Here is a 14251-nt window from a genome sequence, read left to right as displayed (position 1 = left end):
AGTTTCTTAGAAACTTATGAGAGAATTGTTAACTGTAAATGCACATGAGCAAATTATAATACAGATGTAAATGCAATGACAAAAATAAAACCAGGGCCAGAAATGACACACTGAGTAACATTATTTGCCACCAAGCCTAGACACCTGAGTTCAAAGCCCCAGACCTACAAAGTGGAAGGAAAGAACTTCTTTATGTTGCCTTCTAGCCTCCATGAGCATCTATTTCCATGTAACTGCTGGCATTCTAATGTTAATGCAGTCCACTAAATCAGTTTGCACTGGAGGATGTGGGGACCTGTCCCCAGTTAATTCTGATTGTTAAATAAAGATGCCAACAACTAATAGATGGGGAAGAGAGATGGAGCTCGAGGTCCCAGGCTTGAGAAAGGTGAGGAAGAAGGAAGAAGCAGATCTGCTATGCTTTTAGGATATTTTGGAGAGAAGAGTCAGAGGCCACCATGGAGAAGAGAAGCAAGGAGAGCACCCTTGTCTCTGGTCCAAGAAAGCACAGGCCAGAGTGCTGCTTAATTGGGTCCAGAGCAGCCAAGGTGGAACATAGAAATTAGTAAGTAGTAACTTGGAACTATCAGCAGGAGGTAGATTCTAGCATCTTGGAGTCTAGGAGCTAGGCTCTAGCAACATGAAAACTTGACATGTGCCCATCTATTGTTCTGCTTAAGGTCTATTAAATATAAAGGGTGTGTGTCTTTCATTTAGGAATATAAATCATTGAGGTAGGTAGCAGGCCTGTATCGTGATTAATTATTAAAAATTAATTTTACACCCCCTTACTTGGATGAAGAAAACAGAAGTTAATAAATGATAATTTAAAAGAAATGGGAAATGTACACACCAAGTAGATAATACAAAGTAGATAACTACAGAAAGTAGATCTCAGCAGAAGTAAAATTCATTCAATGAAAAAAATCAAATATTTAAATTAAAAATGAAAACATGTTCATAAGGAGTTTCAGGAGATAATGACAATTGCCTCAAGCCTAACAATTTAAATTTTATCCCTTGGATCCACATGGGAGAATGGATGGGGATTCTCAGGAGCTGTCCTTAACCTTATATCTACACTATAGTATGTACATGTGCACACATGCATGTACACACAAGCCTGCACACACACATGCACACACACACACACATACACACACACACACACACACACACACACACACACACACACAGAGAAGAAACAAAGAGGAGTAATAAAAGTATTCATGTTAAAACAGAAAATCAGAATAGAAGTGGGTATACATTCACTAGTTTTGCTGTGTGAGAAGAAAACATATGAGAACATGCTTTCATAAGATTTTCCTGTAGGCAAATCTATAATGCATCTTCTTAATTGGTTATTGATGTAAGAAGTTCCAGACATTATAGATGGTACCATCCCTGAACAGGTATTGCTAGATATTATAAGAAATCAGTCTGAACAAGCAATAAAGGAGCAAGCCAGTAAGTAGTACTCATTCATGATCTTTACATCGTTTCCTGTTTTCAACTTTGCGCCTAGATTTCTCGCCCGGAGATTCTTTGGTAGTAGACTGTGACCTGAAAATAGTGAAATATCATAAAGACATTTCTCCATAAGTTAATTTTGGCTATGATGTTTTATTGTACTAACTAAAAGCCTAAGATGGCTGTTGTATTTTCCAAGGGGAACTCTAAAAGTATAATTTAAATATTTTGGATTTTAGAAGAAGGGTAGGATCAGAGTTTCTTAATTGTAAGGTGAAGAGAGGAGGAAATGGGATTGATAGTGTTAGAGGAAGGCAGAGTGTAGAAGAGGACAGGTGAGGTAGAAAGGGTGGAGAATCCTGAAGGATGGGAGAAAGGTAGGAATTTGAGTGTCCCTTGAACCTAATAATATAACACTAACCTATAATGCAACTATTTATTAAGAAAAAATGTAATCCATTTAAAAGAGAATTTTAAGACTACCTTTTAAAAGTAAAAATCAAATGCAGAGTTAGTATAAATAATTAAAGAGGAGATTTTTAGTAATAGTATAGCCAGAACAGAGCTTCCAGTCATTTATACAGTGTTCCACTGAACATGGCAATAACAGCTACTCTCATATTTTCAATGACACAGATTGTATTAGACCAAAACAATCTCTCAAATCTTAAAAAATATGAACACAATGAAAACTGATTTCTTACTACAACAGGAGAGCAAGGAATTAGAAAAATCAGTCATTTAAAGAACCCTTTCGGACCCCTAACCTATCCTCAATCCTAAGTGTCAGCTTGCAGTTCCAAGAAACATGTTTTTATGTGAAAACTTCATTGGCCACAACTATCAGGTCCAAAGACATTTTCCTACCAGATAACACACAGCTATCATACTCTCCTAAAATACAAAGAGGAAATAGAAACCAAAGAAGAAACCACCAACCCAAAAGAGACAACCAACACCTACATATAAATTTGTCCTTATTCCAGTTGTCAAAACAGCACCATAGCTATATAGTGACCAACACCCAGAGAAATTTGTCTCCAGTAGAGCCTAGCTATCCTACCATAGCAGGCCCTGAATATGCCAACATGGCTGAAGCACACACACAAACACACACACACACACACAAACACACACACACACAACACACACACACAAACATCTTAAAGCCACCAGTGTAAAGATCATAGAGTTTCTTAATGAAATCAATAAATAATGAAAGCCAGAAAAACACAAACAAAAAGTATATGGAAACAAGTAAAACTGCTCAAGACTTAAAAATGTCAATATAATCAACTGAGAAAGCCCAAACACAGGGATTTATTAAAATACAAAATTTAAGAATATGAGCAAGAACTACAGAGGCAAGGAAACATGGACTACAGAATACAAGATACTGAAGAGAAAAATCTTGGGTATTGAAGATACAATAGAAAGCAGTGTTACTCTATTCAAAGAAAGTGTTAAATTCAAAACAGTCTTGACACAAAACATTCAGGATGTCTGAGACACTATAACAAGACCAAACTTAAGAATAATAGAAATAAAGAAAGAAGAAGTATCCCATTTTAAAGAACAGAAAATATTTTTATTAAAAACAAAGAAAAAATTCCTTCCATAAAGAATATATAAGAAGCATGGAGAAAAGTCAACAGATTCAACCAGAAAAGAAAGTCACACTGGCAAATCACAATCAAAACACCAAAGGTACAGAAAAATGAATGAATACTAAAGTTGAAAGTAGAGTTATTAGAATGGCACATGACTTATCAAAGTAGACTCTAAAAGTGAGTCTGCATTTCAGAGTCTAAATCACCACAGATGCCAAGTCAGACACTATACCCAGCAAAATTTTCGATCACCATAGAAGGACTGAGGTGGAAATTTTTTGTTTCTTTTGAGACTCAGATGTATCATGTGATATTTTTCCTAGAACCTGTCTTATGAGAGGATATTTTCTTGAGCCAAACATGTGGTAAGATGTTTTACTTAGAATAGTCAAGTTTTTTTTTTTTTTGAAGTTTGGAAAGAGAATAAATATAGCCTGACAGTGGGTGACACTGTGTGGCATTGGCTTCCCTTGTTACTCTTTGCTGCTATTCTTTGGGCTTTGCTGACACTGGTTTTCACTGACAATGCTGTGGCTTTTGTTCACTTTGCCTTTCCTGCTGATCATCATTTGTAATGTCTTTATAAAGAAAAATGCAGACAAGAACTTCTTGTGATATTGCTGTGGCTTCTTGCCTCTTCTGCCAATTGGTAGAGCATTGTAGTTTCTGGATTAACTACCTTTGCGGATTTGTGAATAGTGTTTGCAAGTGCATTAAGTTACCAATGCTGATTCAAGTGAACTGAATTGCTGATATCCTGAGAACAAAGATTAGAATCCCCCTAATAAACTCTTTCTAAATTGCTTTTTTATTTTAAGAGGAAAAAACATCAGGGCAAAGTCACAATCAAAATCAAAATTAAACTCTAATGTCTGAGATTAAACCGTCCAATGTCTGGGATCTACTCAAGATGTTCTGGACTCCTCCAAGGCTTGGGTCACTTGTCCAGATCTGCTCTTTGTAGCACACACCTTGTCTTCTAGGCTCCAGTTGCCTGTACTACACTGCTGCTGCTGTTCACGGTGGTCATCTCAAGGTACTGTAATCTCCAAAACTCTGCTGTCTTCTCCTGCAACTGGACTGCACTTTCACAAATAGCTTCTCATAGGCTCTTTTCATGGTGCTAAATCTCAGCTTCTCTGCATGACCCCTTCAGTCCTGGGCCTTCATCTACCACAGAGTCCACACCTACACCCACCATGACCACTCCTGACCTCTTGAAGTGGCAACCATGAGAGGATACCCCTTCATGTTTCAAAGCAGTACTACCTGGATCACTCTTATACATTACCAAGTCTGGCTGCCAACACAAGGGAACACAGTGGATGCCTCTGAAAGACAGCTTCTCAGTGCTCTCAGGAAAAACTTCACAAAAGATTTTATTACAGGGATGCTGGTCTCTCCTTAATCACTGCTAACTTCTTACCTCCAGCTAACCAGCATCAATTGTCCCAGTAAAGGAAAGGTTCCTGAAAGCTCTGGAGCAAAAGAAGTAAATGCACCCAAGAGGAACAGATGAAAAAACAAATAAATAGATATGCATAGAGCTTAAATCAATAAAATAGAAACAAAGAGAACAATATAAAAATTGATATAAGAAACTGTTTCTATGTAATTTTCAATAAATCAACAAACCCTTATCAAAATCAACTAAAAATCATGGAAAGAATATTCAAATTAACAAAATCACAAATGAGAATTTTGACATAACAATAGATACAGAGAAAATCTGGAAAATCTTAACAGTATACAAGGAAAAAACCTTATCATTCCTGTAATCAAAAAGTGTACAAGAAATGGGTAATTTTCTTGACAGATTCTACTTCCCAGAGTTAAATCAGGTCAGACAAGCCACTTAAGTCACATATAATTCCCAGTAAATATAGAAACAATCTTTAAATATCATCTATAGCCAGATGGTTTTAGTAAGGAATTCTACCAGACTTTCAAAGCAAAGTTAATGACAATGCTCTCCAAATTATTCTACAAAATGGAAAGTGAAGGAAATGTGCCCAATTCATTCCATCATGTCAAACTACCCTGATATTAAAACCACACAAAGACCAACAAATAAAGAAAATTATAGAAACATTTTCCTCATCAATGTGAATGCCAAAATACTCAAAATTCTTGCAAATTGAAGCCATACAAAATATTATCCAAGAAGTTCAAATAGGCTTTATCTCAAAGATGGAAGAATGGCTCATTATGTGAAAATTAATAAGTTCAATCTACCACATAAACAGACTGAGATATAACATATGATCATCTCATTAGATGCAGAAAAGTCCTTTGATTCAATCCAAACCTCTTCATGATAAAAGTCTCAAAGATATTAGGGATTTAACAGACATACCTGAATATAATACAGGCAATTTATAGCAAGCCTATAGCCAACATCAAGTTAGCTGGAGACAAATTTGGATCAGTTCCAGTAAAAATAGGAAAAATACAAGTTGTACACATTTCTGTAGATATTTATTATAGTGCTTGAAGTTGTAGCTAGAGCAATTACACTTGAAGATGATATCCAATGTATACAAAGAACTCAAGAATTTAGTCTCCAGAGAGTAAAATAACCCTATTAAAATGGGGTACAGAGCTAAACATGGAATTCTCAACAGAGGAAACATGAATGGCTCTAAAGCACCTAAAGAAATGTTCAACATTCTTAATTATGAGGGAAATGCAAATCAAAACAACACTGAGATTTTACCTCACACCAGTCAGAATAGTTAAGATGAAAAACTCAGGGTACAGCAGATGCTGGAGAGGATGTGGGGAAAAAGGAACATTTCTCCGTTGTTGGTGGGATTGCAAACTGGTAAAACCACTCTGGAAATCAATTTGGTCATTCCTCAGAAAATTAGACATAGTACTACCTGAGGACCCAGCTATACCACCCCTGGGAGTATACGCAGAAGATGCTCCTACATGCAATAAGGACACATGCTCCACTCATAGCTGCATCATTTATAATAGCCAGAAGCTGGAAAGAATCCAGATGTCCTTCAGGAGAGGAATGGATACAGAAACTGTGGTATATATATACAATGGAGTATATTCAGCTATTAAAAACAATGAATTCATGAAATTCTTAGGCAAATAGATGGAACTAGAAAGTGTCTTCCTGAGTGAGGTAACCCAATCACAAAAGAACTCACATGGTGTGCACTCACTGATAAGTGGATGTTATCCCAAAAGCTCAAAATAAACAAGTTACAATTCACAGAGGACAGGAAGTTCAAGAAGAAGGAGGACTTAAGTGAGAGTTCCTCTGAGAAAGGGAACAAATACTCACAGGAGCAATAAAGGAGACAAAGTGTGGGGCAGAGACTAAAATAAAGGCCACCCAAAGACTGCCCTACCTGGGGATTCTTCCTATAAAGAGTCACCAAACCAGTACACCATTATAGACAACAAGAAGTGCATACCAAAAGGAACATGCCATGGTTGTCTCTGGAAGGGCCCTGCCAGAGCCTTACACATAAAGAGGCAGATGCTAGCAGCCAACCATTGGTCTGGGTGTGGGATCCTCAATGGAGGAGTTAGAGGGTAGTCCAGAGGAGTTGAAGGGGTTTACCACCCCATGGGAAGAACAACAATGTTGGCCATCCAGATGCCCCAGGACTCCCAGGGACTAAACCGTCAACCAAGGGTTCCAGCCAAAAATGTGGCGGAAGAATTCCTTGTCAGACATCAGTGGGAGGAGTGGTCCTTAGTCAGATGAAGGCTCAATAGATGCCCCAACAAAGGGAAATAGAGGGGGTGCAGGTGGGGGTGGGGTGGGGTGGGGTGGAGGGGCATATACTTGGAGGCAGGGGGTGGGAGGAGGGGTTGGAGGTTTTTTGGGGAGGGGAGAAACCGGGAAAGGTTTTACCATTTGAAATGTAAATGAAGATTATATTCAATTAAAAAAATAAAAAACTATTAAAATGGCAAGAAATGTTAAAGAAAGAATTTAAAAGGAAGAAGTCAAAGTATCTTTTTTTGAAGATGATATGATATTACACATAAGTGATTCCAAACTTTCCACTATGGAACTACTATAGCTGTTTAACATTTTCAGCAAAATAGCTGGATACAAATTAACTCACAAACATCAGTAACCCTCATACATACAAATGACAAGTGGAGTACAAACGAAATCATGGAAAGAAGGAATTTCACAATAGCCTCAGATAATATCAAATATCTTGGGGTAACTCTAAAAACACCAGTAAAATATTCAAATGATAAAAATGTCAAGTCTTTTATGTATAAAATAAAAATATATTAGAAGATAAAACATGCTCTTGGATTTGGTAGGATTAAGATAGTCAAAGTGGCACTACTAAAAATGGAATTCTACAGATTCAGTGGAAATACTGTCAAAGGTCTACCACAATTCTTTATAGCATTTAAAATGACAGTTCTCAACTTCATATCGAAACACACACACAAAACAAAGAATACAAAAATACAAACTTGAGACTTGCTTCCTAGAGGCATTTGTAGGTGTAGCTGCTGTGCCACATGTACATTAGTAGGTGTCAGATACGAAAGAGTCTATCTGTACCTTCAGTGTTCTAATCTGTGTATGTGAATACTTGATAGCCTATTATTTCCTTAAAATAGCAAGACAGAGATAACCACCAGTCTGGCCCCTCTCAGATCTGAAGACCAACCCTCACATGTGGTCACCCAGGTGTGCCCAGGCCAGGAGTGAACCTAGACTCCCACCAGACCCAAACCATATGCTCAGACAGAGAGCTATCCTGAGGTGACCACTAGTCTGTCACATGCTTTGGGAGGGGTGTAGGTAGATCATGCCTGAGATAACTCTGTCCCACGCCATAATGTGGAAGTTGGACATGGCATTTCTGAGACCATTCCTCAGACAACCCCAAACATTCATAAACTCCCAGGCACGGCTAATAGTAGCAAGTAAGTATTAGAGAATGGGAAGAGAAAAATAATAAAGGGATGTGACCACAAAGAATAGAAGAAAAACTTGATAAGAGAGGTAGGAAGGAGCAGTCTGATCTGAGTTGCCAGTGATATCAGAAAAGAACAGTGGCCAGTGCTGCCACTGGAGGCCACATCCATGGCCCTAAAGCACCTGAAGTCTGTTAAAACCGAAGTCCACGTAGACACCCCTAGTCTGGGATGCCATCTGGGAACATGCTGATGTCTAAGGGCTGTGCAAAACTGGCTGCACTTTTTACCTGGGCATCATGGGACAGCTGGTTTTGGGTGTTGGGCATAAGTGAAAGAGAGTGGACCATGCCCCAAACCAGCTGAAATACTAGGTAGAATCCAGCATAGTGAGGAAGCTGTGGGGTGACTTGGTCCTGTAATTATGACTGTGCCTTTCCCCACATTCTTCCCTTGCCACCTATGGCAGGCAGGAGAGGTGGCCATGGTGTCATGGGAGCATGAAATATGGCCCTGCCCCTCACCCGCTGCAGCACTATGGAGATCAGGCCCTGCACTTCAACTGGGCAGCCTAATAGAACTGGCCCTGGATGTGGGGATGCAGGTGTGCTGGGCCTGTAGGGTGTGAGCACAGAGAAGCCAGCCCTGATGCTTCCCTGCTGGGCAGTAGCTAGGATAAGGGAGAGATGACTTCCTACCTGCTTGGTTGCTTGCTACTTATGGTAGGTGGGAGAGATGAACCCAGGATCACTAGAGGAGGAGGATTGGCATTATCACTTACCAGGTACAGTATTCAGGAGAGCAGGCCCCATGCTGAGGTTTCTCATAAGGTGGCCAGAGGTTGACTATATCAGATAGCTGTCAGGACAATATCCAGGGCTTTGAATTGGCCTACACCAACTTCTATCCCATTGATGAACTGATGGAGTTCGTGAGGTAACCGATCCTACATATTCAAGTTTATAGGATTTCCAAGACACAGGGTAACAACAGAACCCTGTGAGTCCTAGTGAGGTTCTAGTACTGATAGAGTAGTAGAAGGCAGATTTCTAGTGCCAGACCTATAAGTTATTGCAATGAACTTTTGCAAGCTAAGAAGTATGAACAAAGGAGCCTACTGTAGAATACACTGTGATACACTACAACTTCCACAACAAGATTTATTATTTCTGTTGGGTATGAGATTGCAAGGGTGGAGGGCATGTCTGAGGGCAGAGGTAGATGGGTGGGTTTAGGTTATATGATGTAAAATTCAAGATGAACTAAAACAAAATAAGTGCTGGAAGTATCACCCTTCCCAATTTCAAGATGGACTACAGAGATATAGTAATATAAACTGCACCTTTATTAAGTAAAACCAAACACATTTATCAATGCAATCAAAGTGAATACCAAGGAATAAACATAAAGGTATAGACACCTGATTTTAATTTTAAAAAATTCCAAAAGCATATACTGAAAAAAATGATATCTTCAAAGAGTGGTGCTGTCACGTTGGATATTGGCATCTAGATGAAGGCAATTAGATCCATATCTCTCACCCTGAACAAAACTCAAGACCAAGTGGATCAAAAACCTCAACATAAAACCTGATACACTGAATGTAATAGAAGGGAATGGGGAAATAGCCTTCAACTCATTGGCACAGGATACATATTCCTAAACAGAACAATAATAGCAGAGTCACTAAGATTAACAATTAGCAAGTAGGACCCTATAAACCTGAAAAACTTCTGTAAAGCAACAAAGACCACCAAAAATGCAAATTGCACCCTACAGAATGGGAAATGATTTTCACCAGCTCCAAGTCTGACAGAAAGGTAATATTCAAGATATATAAATTCAAGAAACTAGACATCAAGAAACTATAGAATCTAATTTAGGGGTATAGATCTAAATAATTAATTCACAATAAATGAAACACAAATTGCCTAGAAACACATAATATTCAACATCCCTAGACATCAGGGAAATGCAAATCTAATTGACTCTGTCTCTGAGATTTCATTTTACACCTGACAGAATGAATAAGATCACTAACAAAAGCTCCTGCTGTCAAGTCTGTAGAATATGGAAAACACTCCCCCATTTCTGGTGAGGATGCAAACTTGTACAGCCACTATGCAAAGCAACATGTCTGTTACTCAGAAAGTTGGTAATTGATCTAACTCAAGACACATATACTCAAAGACTCATTTTACCACAAAGACATGTGCTCTACCATGTTCCTTGCTGTTCTCTTCATAATAGCCAGAAACTGGAAACAATCTTGATGGCCTTTCAACAGAAGGACAGATAAAGAAAATGTGATACATTTACAAATAGAACATTATTCAGCAGTTTCAAATAATATCATAATTTGCAGTAAAATAGAAAGGATTAGAAAAAAATCATCCTGATTGAGGTCACCCAGACCCAGAAAGATAAATATGGGGTGCATTCGTTCATTTCTGAATGATAACCATTTGATAAATGATAACAAAGCTACAATCTGAAGACCAGACCAGTCAAGTATAGAGAAAGGGACTAGGGGAAAAGACAAATATATTTACAGGAGGAGGAAAATTGAATATTCTTTATAGTTGGATATATGCGAACACATAGAAATGAGAGAATCAGGTGGGGAAAGGCAGGGAAGCTAGTGGTAATGGAAGAAATGCAGGCAGGAGCCCCTAAAGGCATTGAAGAACATTTGAGGGATAGTATAAAAATATCTACTGTGCAGAAGGGATTGACTGGGAGCGTGGCAATGAGTGAAATATAAAGTTACTAACTAAAACAAATAAAGCTAATTTAAAAACAAACAATCAAACCCTCTAGGGCAGTGTAATTTTTTGAAGAATAAATGAAAGTTATCCTAGACATGTCTCCTAACATATCAAGTCGCAACTGGATAGCTCTTGTCAAAAATCTAGCTTCCATTGAGGAATTGGATTGCATTAAATTGATATCTTGAACAGACAAAGAAAATGTGGTACATTTTCACAATAGAACATTACTCAGCTGTTACGAATGATATCACAAGAAACCTCGAACAGCTCTAAGCTTTTGCTAGAACAATGGATTGCTCTACATAAAATGAGAGGGAAGGCCCATTGCTAAAGATAAAACTCACAACTCATTGAACAGAGAGAAGTTTAACTGGTGCTTTTGCCCCTACCTTCTAGTGTCTTTGTTGTGGAAAGGTTCTCCACAGCCTACCAAAGGAGAAACCTGGACACCATCCCAGTCACACAAACTTTAATCCACAGTCATTCCTGCCTAAAACATATGCTACTGCAGTGGTGGCATAGAACTGTGCGAGTTGTCGATCAATATTTGAGTTGATTTAAGGCTAATTCAATAAGATGGGACTCATACTTTACACAGCTTTGATGATCAAGAAACAGATTCTAGACTGTCTAGACTTCTTGTAAAACCAAACATTACAGGTCTACAGACAAAAAAAGTAACGATAAAATGACTGCTAATGATATTCTGTTATACTCACTTATCAAGGCCTAACTCAGTTATTATTAGAGAGGCTTCCTCTTGCAAAGCAGGGGAACAGATGTACAGAACTTCAGATATTATGCAGAGAGTCCTTGGAACACAGCACTCTATATGGAATGTCTCCACCAAATCCCTCCCCTCAGGAGTCAGAAAACCCAACAGAAGAGTAGTCAGAAAGAGTGTAAGAGGCGATGGAAGATATCAGGAAATCAAGGGCCTCTGAACTGAACAAAGGTCATAAGGACTCACATAGACTGGAGTAACAAACCCAGGTCTACGTAGGTCACACTGGGTCCTCGGTGTATACATTATAGCTTACACCTTAGTACTTTTATGGGACACTTGAGTGACTAAAGGGGTATGTCTCTGATTCTTGATCTTTCTATTGTGCTCCTTTTCCTTCTATTGGTTTGCCATGCCCAGCCTACATGTGATGTTTTTTGCTTTATCTAATTAGATTTTATTTTTTCATGTTTGGTTGTTATGTATTAGGAGCCCGCACTTTTCTTGTATAAGAGACAGAAAGGGAGTGGATCCAGAGGGAAGGGGTGATGGGTAGGAATCAGTGGTTAGTGGAAGGGAAACTGTGATCAATACATATTCTATGAGAAATGATTGTATTTTCAAAAACATAAAAATAAGGAGAACAGATATCAAAAAATTCATAGAAAACAATGTCTTAATGGATAAAGCTTAAGGCCCTTGTCCCAAAATAACAAATAAATGTTTCTGCTTATAATTCTGTACAAATGCTTCTTTTGATTTTATTCAGGGATGTTGAGTAAAATAAAAAAGGTACCTGAATTGTCAGTAAGGAAAACAACTTATTTATATATGACATGCTTACAAGTATTGGGAAATACTAAGATTTCTTCAATGATATGTGAAAAGTAGACATTTTTTTAAAAGCAGAAAGTTGATTAATGTTTTCCAAAGACAGATAACAAGGGGGGAATAGATTGCCTGTCCCAGTGACTAGAGAGTTCTCAAGTAGAAGTGAAAATGGAACTTGAGAGTATTGCTGCTAACACAATTCTATGAATAGACTGACATACCTAACTGTACCGTGTATAAATCTTGCATCTGTCACCAAATTATACCCATAACAGCTGCTATTAAAATGTAAATATAGATGAGCTAAGAACATCTGTGGTTCAGATACATGTGTCTTGCTTTGCTCCATATCTTTTCATTTCTCAGCATAATACTATAAGAAATACAATGTAAAGATGGTTATGAAAACCTTTTGTCTTTATTGTTATTTTATGAACAAAATTAAATTTGGCTGACTTTCTCATTATTTTATATCTTGTGAGAAAATTCTACTTATTACCTCTCCTACAGTTCAGTCACTAAACTCCACACAAATGGTATTCAGGAATTACTTGTACAATATAAAAATAAAGCAGCCTGCCTCTATCTTGTTTTTATCTAGTACTGTCAGAAAATAATTACTGTGCATGACTGCTATAAGATTTTTAAAATAAGTGACAAAAGAGTCGACTGCCTAATAAAAAGATTTATACATTTTCAAAGTGTTTCCTCTCATCAGGAATACAGTGTTGAAAGTTTTTGAAGCATAAAATGTAGATCCATAAAACAATTTTTATTAATTTTGAAATTCTTTTAAATATAAATACACAGTTTTCATATTTGTTTGCACATAGATGCAACTGTATGCAATGGATTAAAATCAATCATAAAATGCAATATAGTTCTCAAAATTGGCTTTCTTGCTTAATTATTCAGGATAGAAGCCATACACTCCAGATTTGTTCATTGCTCAGTCTCCAGTAAGCTTCATTTCCTCTTAAGGTTCATTGGGATTAATGATGCATTAAGTTTAGCACAACAATAGAATGCTAATTATCTGTAAATTTACGATTTGTTCTCTTGTGAATTTGCACTTCTTTGGTAACTGGACAACCTGACTTTTTCCGCACTAACACAAAGGCCTACAGGAAATGTCATAGAAGTATTTTAATAAATTATTAAATAAGCACATTTTTGATAGTTCAGTCTTATCTTAGGTTTCAGCACACTTTAAGAAGAATCTTTAAATATGTGTGCCACTTCTCAATTACCTGTCTTAATGGAGGGGTACAGCGATGTGTGTAATTCAAATGAATATTAATATACAAATGTTTAACTTAGAGGGCACCTATACTTTTAGAACAAGTAAAATTCACAGCAAGCAATTGCTATCACATTATTCATGGTTCTACCAAGTTTCTCTTTATATTCTTTGTTATATTCTGATGCTGAATTTTATTATCATTCAAATTTTATAAAGATGTTAATACAAATAAGAAGTACTATTAAATAGCTTCTTTGGTGGTTTGTGTCCAAATGAATTATGCTATTTCTTGAATAGAAAGTGAGTAACAATTATGTCCTATGGACAGTCGTTGATTATATTTGTTAGATCTATTTTACGGACTAAAACCATGTAGCACATTTATCTACCAGTATTGCTATGACATTAAAGGTCTTTTAAGGGTAGCAGATTTTAATTGATAGTAATGAATAATTTATTTCAAAGCACTAATTCAGACTTTCATTATGTGCATAAAACCAATAAAAACTATGTTGAATTTAACATGTAACAGGAGACATCTTTATCGTAAGAATCATTACAAAGTATATTAGGAAATGTACATTGATTCAGAGTATTTTAAAAAGCAACAGTAAGGAAAACATATCAAATCAATGAAATTTTACATCAATAGTTAAGATCATGGACAACTTCTAATGGAGTGGAA

General features: G+C 37.2%; 1 non-coding gene across 1 annotated transcript; it reads left to right on the top strand.

Annotated features, from left to right (window-relative positions):
- Window positions 1-7553: 7553 nt before the first annotated feature.
- On the top strand, window positions 7554-7685 carry LOC127683940 (small nucleolar RNA SNORA17). Its single transcript, XR_007977710.1, has one exon. It is a non-coding gene; the product is annotated as a small nucleolar RNA SNORA17 (small nucleolar RNA).
- The last annotated feature ends 6566 nt before the right edge of the window (window positions 7686-14251 follow it).

The sequence above is a fragment of the Apodemus sylvaticus genome, chromosome 4 (genome assembly GCF_947179515.1).
Source record: "Apodemus sylvaticus chromosome 4, mApoSyl1.1, whole genome shotgun sequence".
NCBI lineage: Eukaryota > Metazoa > Chordata > Mammalia > Rodentia > Muridae > Apodemus > Apodemus sylvaticus.
Note: the sequence above shows the minus strand (reverse complement) of the source record. Positions and strands in the feature narration are given on the sequence as shown.